This window comes from Mixophyes fleayi, chromosome 6, assembly GCF_038048845.1.
Source record: "Mixophyes fleayi isolate aMixFle1 chromosome 6, aMixFle1.hap1, whole genome shotgun sequence".
NCBI lineage: Eukaryota > Metazoa > Chordata > Amphibia > Anura > Limnodynastidae > Mixophyes > Mixophyes fleayi.
In genome coordinates, this window is record NC_134407.1 from 61,196,370 (window position 1) to 61,212,086 (window position 15,717).

Sequence of the window (15,717 nt, forward strand, 5' to 3'; positions counted from 1 at the left end):
CCACATCTAGGGTCCTTATGTTTGCAACTCCTACACTAATAGTAATGCTTCAAACAACACAGACATGTAGATAAAACCAAAAGCACTCATCTCTCATTTATGGAGGCTGACATGCAACAAAGGGCTGGTTTATAAACCACACAAATATTGCCCTAAATAGGCTGGATGGACAGCAGCTAACTCAACATTAGGCTTTATTTGGCCTGCACTCAGTTAATCCCATACTAACCAGGGTATCAGCTACATGGCAATATAATTGCCCATGATGGTTACAAGCAAAAAATACAGTTGTTAGCAGTTGTGCATGTCCCCTGAGACTGGCTTGGTGAAGTGATGAGTTAACGTTTACCGCTTTAAGCCGTTATTTCTAAGTATTGCTGACCTGCCTCTGTGAGATCTTAATAATAAATGATGGTGATAGAAGAAAAGCTGTAATAGATAAACAGTTGTATCGACAGATATTAATAAATAGACCCTTAAAGCTCTAAAATATATAACAAGCTGAATGTTACTCCTGCAGCATGGCAGGGTAACATAATTTCCCATTCACTCTGGAGAGTTTCCCAGCTACAGACTGAAAAAATGCATTGACACAGTGCTTTGTACACCAATAATATACCAAACATCTGTTTCCCTCTATAAGACAGTGGACAGATAATTACAACTATTGAAAAATTGTTGTATTGTCAGGAAGGGTGATATTTCCCTATTATAGGCTTATAGCATGTGTAAAACTCTGAAGCACAGAGCCCTGACCAGAAATTAACAAGAATGGGCTGTATTAAAAAACACCAAACTACTGTCACTGCTTATCAAATAATTAGTAAACCGTTTTTCATTGCCTCTATTATTTCCACTGCTGTATATGAAGAGATCTAGTCACTGGTCAAATGTTTGCATCTTAGAGCCACTGTAACAATGGGCAGCATAGTGGCATGATGGTTAGCATTGCAACCTTGCTTCATTGTGGTCATGGGTTAGATTCTAACCAGGACCCTATCTGTGTGGAGCTTCAATGTTCCCCCAGTTTTTGTGTGGGTTTACTCCCACAGTCCAAAAATACACTGCTAAGTTAATTGGTCTCTGACAAAATGAACCCTATTATATATATGTGTGTGTGTGTGAGTGGGGAATGTAGACTGTAAGTTCCAATGAGGCAGTAACTTATTACATATTCTCTGTTTAGCGCTGCATAATATGGTTGGCGCTATGTAAATAAACAATAATAATAGTTTGCAAACTAAAAGGAGGCTCTGCATTCTACAAATTATTTTATTCTAATAAAATAAACTGCAAAGTTGACTTGTATTCATCATAACTAAAACAATATAATTTATTAATAGTACCCTTTGCACATTTCTATATAAATCCAAAACTTCAAGTACTGTAAGTTGGTTCAGTTATCGCCCCATTATAGTTAAACGTATGAAAAAGTGAGATTTTGCCAGTTTGTGTGAAGAACGTTATGTTACTGATTGTGAGCCTGGTAATATTACCATGGAGTCCTAATGATTATCTAGGAAACTTTCCTTGTATGAATATTATCACCAATAGGACAGAAAGCTCTAAGCTGGAGATAAACGGCAAACAAACTCAAAACATGAAAGCTCTGGACAGTGTTGTTGTACTCATCGCCACATTAATATGGGGTCTAAGGCATTCAGGATATATTCTATGACGATAGCTCCAGCTCACATAATCCCAACCAACAGCATATTGGAGCGGTAACATAAAAAGAAAAGCACTGACTTCCCCACTGTTCTCAAATTATCATAGCACACTGTCCTCGTTCAAAAATAAACTAGGGGATGGTGGCAAGTTTGTTAGTGTGCTGTAATGTTCACGTTCCAAACTATATTTTTAGGAGTGGCATTTATGTTTGGCTTGTGTACAACCTGTTAAAAATGTGCGGCATTTCCTCTTCCTGTTACATGATATGTAGTGTTAACTTGTGCCCCCAAAATCCAGAACAAAAAATATAGTTAAGACCCATCATGATTTAACGCAGAGTACTTGCTTTCACTTTATTCTCAAGTGTTATTTAAAAAGTTAAAGCTTCAGTAAAGAAAACATGTCATTTCTGCTATACCCAGCATACATTTTTCTTATAGGTATCTATTTGTTATGATACATGCCAACTCATCAACGACACAAATATTGATAACTTTCTCTTGGAGAGAAAGTGATTTATAATAACAACTACAATATTTTGATATGTTGTAGAGGACGGAAAAACTATATTGTCCCAATTGTAAAGAACTGTGGAGTATGCTGGCGCTATAAAAATGAATGACAATAATTATAAGGTTAGAACAGCTCTTGCAGTTAATCAGAAGTTTTGCTGACAATATTTTTTTTTAAAGGTCCGTTCCACATCCTTAGTCACTGACTTTCATTAATAACTGGGCAGCCCTATTAGTAGAAATGTTTGTTGTTGTTTTTCTCTTTACTTTACCTGTTTACATATTATACATTTTGCATAGTCACCAATGTTTGGGGAAAAATTCCAGGGACATTTTTTTCTGCAATGTAAAAGCATTGTAAGAGGAGGACTGAGAGGTGCAAATGATGCACTGCAAACATACTTAGGGAGGTGGCTGTGTAAATCAGTGGATGTGGTATAATTGGGAAAGTAACCATATTGTTCTAACATTAATAAGTGATGAAAGAACACATCCATGCACCGCATAGCATAGTGACATAGCATCTTACACCTAACAGTGCCCAATACATTATATCTACAAGTGTCCTCTATATTAAACTCATCACTAACCTAGTATATTGTATTCATCAGTGTCTAACATGTTATATATTCCTAGTATGTTACATATCTGAAGGCCATTATACATTGCAGTGCAAAATGACAAGACCAATGCATAGCTAATTCTGGTGGCTAGTATTCAAAACAATCTATTCTTATGTGTCATTCTTGCGATCAGTGTACATAGCAGAACCCATTCTGGAGTCTATTATTATTATTATTATATTTAATTTATAAGATGCCACAAGGCTTCTGCAGCGCAGCACATAGAGGGGTTTGGAACATGCAACAAAATTGCAATATTTTTTAAGTACATACAGATAAGAACAGTGGGCACAGATAAGCAGAAGAATAAATGCATGGATGCAATTAAAAGAACAAATCACACGGCATACAAAAATGATTCAGCATAAGGCAAAAAAAGGACAGAGAGGACGGAGAGTGGGCAGACATGAGACGTAGAATACAGGCATGAGACACAGAGTACAGACATGAGACGTAGAATACAGACATCAGATACAGAATACAGACATCAGACACAGAGTACAGACATGAGACCTAGAATACAGACATCAGACACAGAGTACAGACATGAGACCTAGAATACAGACATCAGACACAGAATACAGACATCAGACTCAGAATACAGACATCAGACACAGAGTACAGACATGAGACCTAGAATACAGACATGAGACCTAGAATACAGACATCAGACACAGAATACAGACATGAGACACAGAGTACAGACATGAGACCTAGAATACAGACATCAGACACAGAATATAGACATCAGACACAGAGTACAGACATGAGACCTAGAATACAGACATCAGACACAGAATATAGACATGAGACCTAGAATACAGGCATGAGACACAGAATATAGACATCAGACACAGAGTACAGACATGAGACCTAGAATACAGACATCAGACACAGAATATAGACATCAGACACAGAGTACAGACATGAGACCTAGAATACAGACATCAGACACAGAATATAGACATCAGACACAGAGTACAGACATGAGACCTAGAATACAGACATCAGACACAGGGGCAAACGCAGGATTTTTAAGGGTGGGGGGTTTCCAAATAGATGAATTCGGAACAAAGCAACAATAAAACATAAAAAATAAAGTGCTATAATAAGCCTTCAACATAAACTTTTTTACTGCAAATAACAGGTACATGTGAGTCACAATATAAATTGTTATTTACATAGTCTAACATTATGCAATAATAAGATAGTGGTGCGGAACCCGTGATGCTATATAAATAGCTGATGATGTTGATAAACCAATATGTTATAGGATACTCTATTTTATTACTCATTATTAAAGTAATAATCGAAGCCTGACTCGCATATAAAAGCTTGAAAAATACATACACACACACACACACATATATATATATATATATATATATATATATATATATATATATATATATATATATTTATATATTTCAGCTGTAGGTTTCTTTTAACCTATTAATCCTCTCATCCCAAATACTTGGACATTTAGTATCTGTATCTGTTCCATGTTATCTCCCTATGTGAAAGGCATTAAATAAAATAAAACTGACATTTATCAGGGGCTTGTCCTGAAATGTCTGTGAACTTTTAATGGCCAGCAGTAACTTTCATCCTGGGATATATATATATATATATATATATATATATATATATATATATATATATATACACACACACCTACATATATCTACATACACATACATATACTAGTAAAAAATATGTTGCTGTGATCTACATGGACGTAAATGCTAACCAGCTGAATGCACAGTCTCACTAGAGGTTCCTGTAAAACAATCTGAGATGATAGAACTATTCCTTACTTAGCATAAAACAGTGCAGGGTAAACTTATATTTAAGAATATAGTTTTGCATTTAAATGTTTACATGGTTTTACCTTGTTAATGGCAAAAGCTATTATTATATCAGTGTGAATTATTTTTGCTTTTCCACCTGGATAACCAAGATCAGCTTCAACCTACAACAACATTTGTACATCACTACAGCAACTGTTGGAAATATATTTAATTTGTTGAATGCCCAGGGTCCCTGGGACTCACCGTTTAGCAGGGCAGCCATTGATGTAATGTCTCAGTCTGGGGAGAGCTGCTGTGGCCACGCATGCGCAGCAGCTCCATTTAAACGACACTGGATTGTACAGTAGCCGCGGCGCTGCCAGCGCAGCGTCCGCGGAGGTGCTGTGGGAAGGGGCAGTGTTTATACATGCTTTTGCTGCCTGTTCGTTTGTGGAGGGGGGGGGCATTTCTGGAGAACCAGAAACCCCCCCTACGTGCGCCCCTGAGACACAGAGTACAGACATGAGACCTAGAATACAGACATCAGACACAGAGTACAGACATCAGACACAGAGTACAGACATCAGACACAGAGTACAGACATCAGGCACAGAGTACAGACATCAGGCACAGAATACAGACATGAGACCTAGAATACAGACATCAGGCACAGAATACAGACATGAGACCTAGAATACAGACATCAGACACAGAGTACAGACATGAGACCTAGAATACAGACATGAGACCTAGAATACAGACATCAGACACAGAGTATAGACATGAGACCTAGAATACAGACATCAGGCACAGAATACAGACATCAGACACAGAGTATAGACATGAGACCTAGAATACAGACAACAGAGATCAGACACAGAGTACAGACATGAGACATAGAGGACCCTGCTGATGAGAGCTTCAATTCCAAAGGGAAGGGGTAAAGCGAGACAAAAGGAGCAAATGGGAATACTAGGCATGGAGGATTTCACTATGGTGCAGAAGTCTGCAAGCTGCTGAGGCCATGATGTCTCTACATTGGGCCATGGTGATGTAGGTGCCTTGGTGGTACAGAGTCCTAGGTGGTCCAGATGATGCACATGCCTGTTTGGGCAATATCCAGGATTGTGCAGGGGTCATGATGGTGTCTGGGCCCAGGTAGTGTAGAAGTCTGGATGGTGGCACTGTAATCAAAGTGATAAAACAACAGCAAGGCAATATTTTGACATATCATTGTTATGGTAAAGCAGTGCAATAGTTGTAAGTTAAGAGCAGTAAATACAAATACAATGAGGAAATATTATTTAAAACAGCATCAATAGTAGTGGCCTGTATAAAAAGCAGAGGCCATTTTGCCAATCAGACTACAAAGCAGAATCCATTCTTGTAATCAGGATTAAAGTAAAGACCCTTCTGGTGATCAGTATACAAAGCAGTTCATATTCTGGTGATTCATAGATAAAGTAGACTCCATTCTGGTGAGAAGTACACAAAGCAGAACCTATTCCGCTCAGCAGCATACAAAGCAGTCCATTCCGTTGTTCAGAATACAATGCATAGCTCATTCTTGTGATCAGAATTCAAAGCATAGTATATACTGGAGATCATTGTAAAGATAACTTTTCTGACCCAATTCTAACCCACTGCACGCTGGCTGGCAACCGACGGGTGCCTTCCTATGTCAGAGATGTCTATCCAGTACCTTCTAAGGTTCTTATTAGTCACTCAGGCAAATGCAGTTTGAAAGTAAAGCAATACATGTATTGTAATAAAAACAATCACTAGATTATTATGTACACACATTAAATAAATGCCAGGCAGGTTTACCACATTATCTGTCCCTTACCCCACTAGCTTAAAGAGTGACAGTCACCCGACTGTCGGCAACTCTAAACCCAGCCAACCTGCAGCTTCCAGCCCAGAATGAATATATCGTCCCCCCCTGGAGTGGCTCCTTATATTTAGGGTCTAATTTCTACAGTGTTTTCCCCTCCCTGGGCAAACACACATTGGTGTGTGCTGTATCAGGGGGTTGGAGGGGGAGGGGAGATGAGATGAGCTGCACTTACAAAATGTCTGAACTAGTCATGTTGAGAACAATGGATACTAATTGGCCTTCCACCTCACCTGTATCCTGCAATCTGATCCTTACCCATAACCCACCTGGCTTCACTTTAAGGACAATGAATAACAACCTCACTGCCACGTCATCAATATACAATACCCAATATACATACTACAATGAGCTGCAATGTCCCCTTATCCACATGTAATTAGACACTGCATTTGTACTCTGTTGGGCTGAGAAACAAAAGTACATGCTATAATCCACATTTTGTGAGAAACGAGGGACAGGCTGGTTAGGGTGATATTAATACCTTGTTTCACCACAATCATTAACAAAGTAGAGCCCATATACGTAGTTAACATACAAATCAAAGCCCAATCTAGAACCTAGTATACAAAGCTACACATAGGCTGGTGGAAAGTATATAAAGTAGACCCCATACTCTTGTCTAATAAAATTAACATTTTCTCTGGGACAGTCTACAAAATAGATCCCTTTCTGGTGGCTAATATGCTAAATAGACACCTTAGTGATGGTTACTTAAAAAAAATAATTCCTGGCATCTAGTGTAGAAAAGAAACCATTTTCTGTTGGCTAGAATAAAATATAGTCTAATTTCTGGTATAGAGAATACCTATTTCTAGTGGCGAGTTAGCAAATAGATCCCTTTCCGATTACAGTGAATACCCCTTTCTGGTGGTTTGTATACTAGTAAAACCCCTTTCTGGGGACCAGCGTATAAATGAGATCATTTTCTTGATATAGTGGTGGTCCTTCTTTGAAGCCTAGTATACAATTAAGACCACCTTTCTGGGGGCTAATATGCAGTGGAAATCCCCTACTGGGTCTTTTTCAGGTGTTTCATTGAGATCTCTAAGAAACTAGGGGGTCCATTTACTAAACTGTGGGTTTGAAAAAGTGGAGATGTTACCTAAAGCAACAAATCAGATTCTAGTTAGCATTTTGTAAAATGTACTAAATAAATGTTAACTAGAATCTAATTGGCTACTATAGGCAACATCTCCACTTTTTCAAACCCGCAGTTTAGTAAATATACCCCTAGGCCTCATCATTTTTTATGACTCACAATGAAAATTAAAGACGATCTTTAAAGTGTGGTAACATTTCTTGCAGGCTCAATACATAATGGCTCAAGGATAAAATCTGCCAATCTGGCACACGAGTTTTTCCCATTATTTGTTTGCAGTGGAGTTTTGTGGTGGGGAAATAACAAATGTACATGGTGTTTATGATCTGATCGTATGGCAGTGGGTAATTCTGTGATTTCACTCTTGCAGGCATTGGTGCTGAAAAGGATTATTCCAGGTGTTAGCAATGATATATCAGATCTTGTCTAGATTTACATTAGATTTTCATCTTCTGGCTCCACAGATGGAACCTACCTCATATCAATAACCTTCTCAACTTTGACAGTACGCAGTCTCCAGAGTGTGGTGTTATCTTGAGCATCGATAGCACCAAGCCCATGGATTGTCTACTGCAGAGAGTGAGATTCTTGGTGCTGTAGGTTAGATTTATTAGTCAGTTTTGCTTGGATTTCAAAGGTTAGGGCCTATACAGTAAATTTTGCATGGAGGAGTCCTTTACTTGGTATTTCTTTTTTCCTGCTGTCCCTAGATTGGCAGAATGTTACGAAGTTTGTTTTAACATTCAATGATGTCAGCATGGGGGAAGCTTACTTCTCCCTTGGACATAAGACACTCTATTACACTTGAACTGCTGGGAAGGATTATTTCCAGTCTTATGGACATTTGCTGGTCATCCCTATTCACCACTGCTTTCACTTTAACGTTATATTGGTGCACTGTGTTGGTGAGTTACTTAGTCCTTCCATGAATTGGCCTGGCATATTCATGTTTCAGAAATCAAGCTTAGACAATCACAAACAAATTAAAAGAGATAAAGGGTGACGATGAGTACTCTTCTCCATTCTGCTTTATAGCCATTATGCAACCTCATAATAGTTTTTGGTAAGCACGCTGGGTCTCTTGGCCTTTTTCTTCTACAGACTGTTGTCCATCCATGAGATTTTATTTTGTCAACATCCTATAATACTGCCTGAAGCAGTGCAGGTGCATTGCTGCTTAGAGCACACTCCTTTCACATCGAAGCCACCACTGAGGCTGTCCGAGTTAGGATGATGCTGACAATCGCAGCCTGGGAAGGAAGGTACAGATTGTTATTGCCTTTTTGGTTAGACAGTCAGACCTTGAGCTACTCACCACAGGTTTATATAGACAGAATGAGGTGCATCTACCTGATGTAGGATGCAGAGGAGAGAGCTTTGTTTAGTTTGATAAAGATTGGCTAATTAAAGGTTTGAAATGGCATCTCTGTCGGTGGTTTTGGGGAGGGGATTTGAGGGACTTTGTTCTGAATCTCACAATGTGGACTAGGATGAATGACTATTGGGGCAGCTCTCCACAGTCTGGCTATATGCTGGGCCTGAAGGGGGACCTAGTTGTTAGATTTCACCTGAAGCACCCCATTCTGTTTTAATGCAATAAAGACTGTGGTTATTTCTCTCCACTGTATTGTGTATTTATTGGGGTGGTGGTCTTCATTACAATTTGTGTCTAGGAGACAGGGTGCATATATGATTTATACAGATTGAGAGGAAAGAAAAGGATGATCTTATGGGGCACTCTTGAAATGAGTTTAGAGAAATATAAATGTGTATTGACTTCGTAGTTAAAATCTTTAGATAAATCTTTATTAATACATTGATAAAATTGTCCTAGTAGCGAAATATTAAAACTTGTAATGACATATCATGTGAAATTGTAACATAAACTGTTAAGAAGACAAGTAACCCTTGTCCTGCCGCTATCCTGCTCTGATTGACTGGTTTATTGATTATCAGCAAATATATTCAATTGTATCACCAGCCCTTGTTTTAACTTAATTTCACCCGTGCTCTCAGCCAAAAGAATATCTCCTTGTAGATAGCAGATTCAGTGTTACCTTTCAATAATTACAATGTATCTATAGTGATTTTGCTACAGTATAGGGCATTCCCTCATACAGCCACAGGGAAAATGTTAGCCCTCACTAGGTCCTCTAAGCTGTAAACTCCGTTACAGACATATGGATATATTGATATTTATTAACCAATCTTGTCTGTTTAAAGCTGACCTCTATAGCTGTGAGGTGCAAGACTATCTGCACTTAGTGCCCCACTGTCTCCTCCTTGTAACACTCTGCTACCTATCTATGGCGGAATAAACCGCTCTAGGTTATAATTGTCTGACTACAGTTAAGGGCATTCCCTCATATAACCACAGGGAAAATATTAATCCTCAATAGGTACTCATAGGCTATAAACTCCGTGGCAGACATGAGTATATACTTGTATTGTTAATCCAATCCTGTCTGCTAAACCAGACCTCTTTGACTATGAGGTGCAATACTGTCTGCACTCCGTGCCCCACTATCTCCTCCTAGTAACACTCTGCTATCTATCTATAGCGGGATGAACCGCTCTAAGTTCTAATTGCCGGGCTATATTCCTTTTCCCTTTGATACAGAAGGGTGCATATATGCTCTGCAGTTATGGAATGTTAATGATCTGGCCGAATACACCACTGCACATAAAGTATTTTGTGATTTTCTGTCACTAGATCACTTCTCCATGTTGCGAAGGGAGAGAGTGCTGCACATACACTGTGTAGTACAAAGTGCTCCTAGCTCTGAGTGGGCAGTGGGTAAGGTTTTCAATTTGTGCAATCCCTGGACAAAGTAATTGGGAGGGCCAACAGCTATTTATTAAAAAAATTGCATACTGGTGTTATTGCATAATCTGTCAACAAGCATTGTTTGTATTCCCAAGTCTAGGCTTGCAGTTCCTAGACTTGGTCAAAGATAGATATGCACTGCAACTAGCCCGGTGGTGCGGTAACTTAATCCTTACCTCTACAGGCCAATATTGCCATGGCAGCTGTTTAATGCTCAGCTGCCCCAGTGATATTTTAGTTATAGATTACGACGATAAGTGATTTTAATAAATAGATATGATATTATCCCACTCCCTTTTTGAGGCTTGCTCTAACACACAATACTGATTGGATCAATTTAGCATTCTTGCAATTAGATTAATTAAAAACAAAATTAACTTCAACTTCAACAGTGGTGTTTTGCGCTGCATTTCATCTACGCATTTTCATCTTAGTGATCATTAATAATAATAAAAAAAAAAATTATAATAGTTTAACTAATTCACTTAGACCTGAATAGCTTTCTTTTCTCAAAGTATCATATATATATTTTAAATAGTGTTTCCTTAACTAATGTTTTGCTGTTGCATTAACTATGCTTTATTAATTATTAAAGTTAAAAGCCATTTGAAAAAGTCTTAAAATGGTGAAAGACACCAAAGTAACGAACAATCACCACTGTCACTCTGAAGTGTAAATATGTTTTAGTGATGGTAGGTACTTATATATATTACTCATTGACAGTAGCAGACAGTGCCTTACCAGGCATAAAGAGCGTCAGAACTCTGATTTACAATGTCCCAAGTTTACCCTCATTATTATCAGCAACCTGTTTACTCTCCTAATCCACTTCCACCTGCTGCCTTTCATGTCCCACTGCCATCTGCTGCCTCTCATACCCCACTGCCATCTTCTGCCATCTTCTGCCCCTCCTGTTATCTTATGCCCCTCCTGTTCAAGTGTAATCTGTGACCCGTGGCAAGGTCAGATCCAGCAGCACAGCCAATGTTGGACCAGGATGTACGTAAGTCAATATAATTTTGTTTTTTTTCACATGTGTTTTTATGCATCACTATGTTTGCCTGTTTGTTCCACTTAATACACAATTTTGAAAAAAAGAAGTGTTTTATTGGTTATTTGTCCATTTACTGTGAGCATTACATTAATGTATAATGTATGACACATTTCAAAATGTGCACTAAGATGCAAATGTATGTAAAGGATTGAACGAGTGAGTTAGATAATTTCAAACATTTGCACATGCTTAAAGTATGGAATGCTTTTTTAAATAGAATAGAATACATTTGTTTTCTTGCCTACCTGAAACGCAGATTTAAATGTTGCACCTACCTCTTTAACTGTCTCTTTCTTTCACTGTATATCCAAATGAAATGGCACTATAGTAATCCCCATATATTGGTCTTATACTTCTTAGACTGTATAGTGTTGTTTAATGAGATGAGTGGTGTCAGGTGTGCAGATGAATTGTCAATCATCCTACGAGATGACGAGGTTGTGAAAGCTGTATTTGGACATGACTATCATCCATCAGTTGCACTTGACCTGGGGCAGGAGTAAACCTTACGTCTGAAAAGGAGCGTACTCGAATCGCTTGAAAAGCTTGTATCTACTTGAGATTGCCTTTACTGTACTTCGGCTACATGCATTCCCCACTTTCCTTCACCATTTCACCCATTAAATTATAGCAGTAATAAGTGTCCTTTGTGTTTGAAGATGAATTAGATGCAGTTGTGTTCTCTGGCATATAATCTGTTACTGGGCATGCACAGATCAATTTTATGTAAAATCCAGGACTTACTGGCATTTGCGTTCCTTAATGAGGCCCAAAATGTCTCTATAGAAAACAATAGCAGTATCAAGAAATCATTATTGACATGTACGAATATCTCTTATTTCATTGCAATTATGTTTAGCATTTTGGCTTTTCAATGTGCAATCTCTTAGTTAGAGCAGGACAGTAATCTAAATATACAGTACAACAATAGCACTGGTATATAAGAGGTGTTAAATTTGCATTTATTTCTCACAATAAACAGAAGGATATTGTCCTGGTCTCTGCACTGTGCTGTTTGTAAGTTAAAAGTTATTACTAATGAGGCAACCAAGGTGTTCAGTTTGCTTTGACCTACAATGTGTAGCAGGTTTATTAGATATTGTCCATGAAATGTGTCATGGGTGCAGGGGCAGGCTGGCAAATTTTAGCCTGGGGGGCAAGACTCGACTCAGCAGCCTATTAGGAAAATTTTAAAGGGAAAAAAAAGTAGGTGGTCCAGTGACCCAATGTACCCCACTATGGGACCTGCCCGGGTGGCAGATGCCCCCCTGCCCACCAGGCCAGCCTGCCTCTGAATGGGTGTATTATCAAGAATGGTCATCACTCAATTAACATTAAAGCAATCACGCAATGTTCCTTCTGCATGACAAATAATATTACTTGCTGTACAGAGGAATTTACATACTCACCAGATTGGCTGCTGATGTTTATCTTTGGTAATTTAATTTCTTACACCATCACACTGAATCTATTTTGTGCACAATTTTATTTTAAGAAAAAACATTACAGCTCATTTACTAAGTTGCAATTAGTTATAAAATTATTGGTTGCTTTGGTACAGTGCAAACATTACATTTAAATGTTTCTACATGCCTCTACATTATATTTTATGTATTCTGAAGCTGAACAGATGAGGCATATCATTATTTTTTGGGTTACAAAGCTATTTGTACGTGGTGTGTAAAAGTAGGAGGAAAAGCACACAAAATCATGTTCCGCAAATGTTTTGTAAAGCCAAAAATAGAGCAATGCATAAGGAGGTTTTTGATACAGCACAAGATAAAATGTGTTCAAGGCTGATTATAAGGAGACCTCTGCAAATGCTCACTGGCTGCACAACAGTTTCTTTCTTTTTAATTGCCTAGTATTGGCTGCCATCAGCATACATGAAATTGTCTCCATCCCAAAAGCAAGGTCACTGCACTGCATGTAGATGTAAAAGGAGTAGGGTGTTCTAACCTTCCATGCAGTGGAACACAGATCTCAGTTTAAAATACCTTTTTTGTATTTCTCCATACACCTAGTGTTACATATTTATCTGTTCATTAGATTAGATCATGCTTGCCAACTTTCTAAAGTTGGCTTCCGGGAGCCTGCCGGGGGTGGTGGGCGTGACGGGGCTCCAAAATTTGCGTCATTTTGGACCCGCCCCCGTGACGTAATGATGCAAACGCGTCATTTTACAGCACTAGGAAGTGGGCAGATGCGGGCGTTTGCCACACTCTCCCGGAAGTCCGTGAGACTCACGTGAACTGCGGGAGTCTCCCGGACATTCCGGGAGAGTTGGCAAGTATGGATTAGATATTCTGCATGGGACAGGAAAGTTCCCGTGGGGCTATTTTGTACATGTTACTCCAACATATTCCAGAAAGGTGAACTTGTGTGTATTTAACAAATGACAAGACATTAACACCTAGATATATGATAGGAGTTATATTTTGCACATACAACATAAAAACAGTCCACTAAGGGGAGCCTATATCAGGCTGCACTGCTGCAGTGGTAGCTGTCTGGTCCTGTACTCAATGGATGGTGATTCTGTGCAGTCGGCCACGAGTGCTTGTGCTCGTGATAGATGACCTTCTTGCGCTGATTCTGATAGTTCCATTGGTGTTTCACCCTGCCTGATCCTGACCCTGTCTGTTACCTGCACATCCAGGTCTTGACTTTGAACAACAGTTTTGGAATGCTTTTGTGACTCTACCTTTATCCAACTGTATCTGACCTCAGATTAACCCGGACCTTACAATTGGTGATGCATTTACTATGTCTGTTGCTGAACCTGTGATGACTCCATCTTGTCTCCAAATTTAGAGCCTGTTTAATCCCTGTGATTTCTTAAGTCTGGCACTCTGTATTCCTTGCTGATAAACTCCTTTGACTCATACCTGGGGGCAACTGAGTTCTGTTAAGCATAACATAAGTTAAAGGGTACTAGTACATGCTTATTTAGTTTGTGGTGTTTATTGGCAGGGACCGAGCCCAGATGTGTCATATCTAATTAGCTCCCATATATAAAAGTATTCTGTAGTGTTTTATATATCTACACATGGGGCCTGATTTATTAAGAATCCTAACTTGAGAAACTTCTTATTTCAGTCTCCTGGACAAAACCATGTTACAATGCAAGAGGTGCAATTAGTATTCTGTTTTGCACATAAGTTAAATACTTACTGTTTTTTCATGTAGCACACAAATATCAACTTTCACTACCAAATTTCAGTGTACAAATAAGCTATCAAGTATTTGTGTGCTACATGACAAAACAGTCTTATGTGCAAAACAGAATACTAATTTGCACCCCTTGCATTATAACATGGTTTTGTCCATGAGACTGAAACAAGAAGTTTCTCAAGTTAAGATCCTTAATGAATCAGGCCCATGGTGTTTTTTTAAGCACAGTGTTCAACTGAGCCGGGTGAAGGGAGGGGCAGAAGGGACCCCTTCTCAGGGACCAGCCACCTTACTTCATGCAGCCACAGGTCATATAATCCTTTCAGCCCTCCCTTCCCCTATGTGCCCGCCTCCTCCTATCTCCGTCACTAACACATATCACATGGGACGCGCACCACATGACAGGTGCCATCCCTTGTGTGAGTTTGCCTCTTCAGGACAGCAGGGATGGAACAAGTTATGTGTGAGGGAAGGAGGAGCGATCTTAATGTTATAAGAGTGGTAGATGGGCTATTAATGTAATGGTAAAGTGTGGATGGAGGCTAATTATTTAATGGTGGGTGCTCTTTATTTATTTGTGGGGTGGAGGTAGGGCTATTTAATTTAATAGTGGGGCCTATCAATTTAAGGTTGGGTGATGGGACCTTTAATTTAATGCTGGGATGTTTTTGGGGCTATTCATTAAATTTGGAGCTGAGGTTGTTAAGGAGGGCTGTTTATTAAATGTGAAAATGAATGATGTAATAATGGGATGGCAGTGGAAAATAGGTTTATTTATTAAATGTAAATGCTATTTATTTATTGTCTGACCTGTTTGGGGGGAAAAAATAGGCAATAAATGGCAATACTATTAATTTAATATTTTATTTCATATTTGGGCTTGTTGAGTTGAAATAGATCTGGGGCAACATGGTGGCTTAGTGGTTAGCACTTCTGCCTCACAGCACTGGGGTCATGAGATCAATTCCCGAACATGACCTTATCTGTGTGGAGTTTGTATGTTCTCCCTGTGTTTGCGTGGGTTTCCTCTGGGTACTCCGGTTTCCTCCCACACTCCAAAAACATACTAG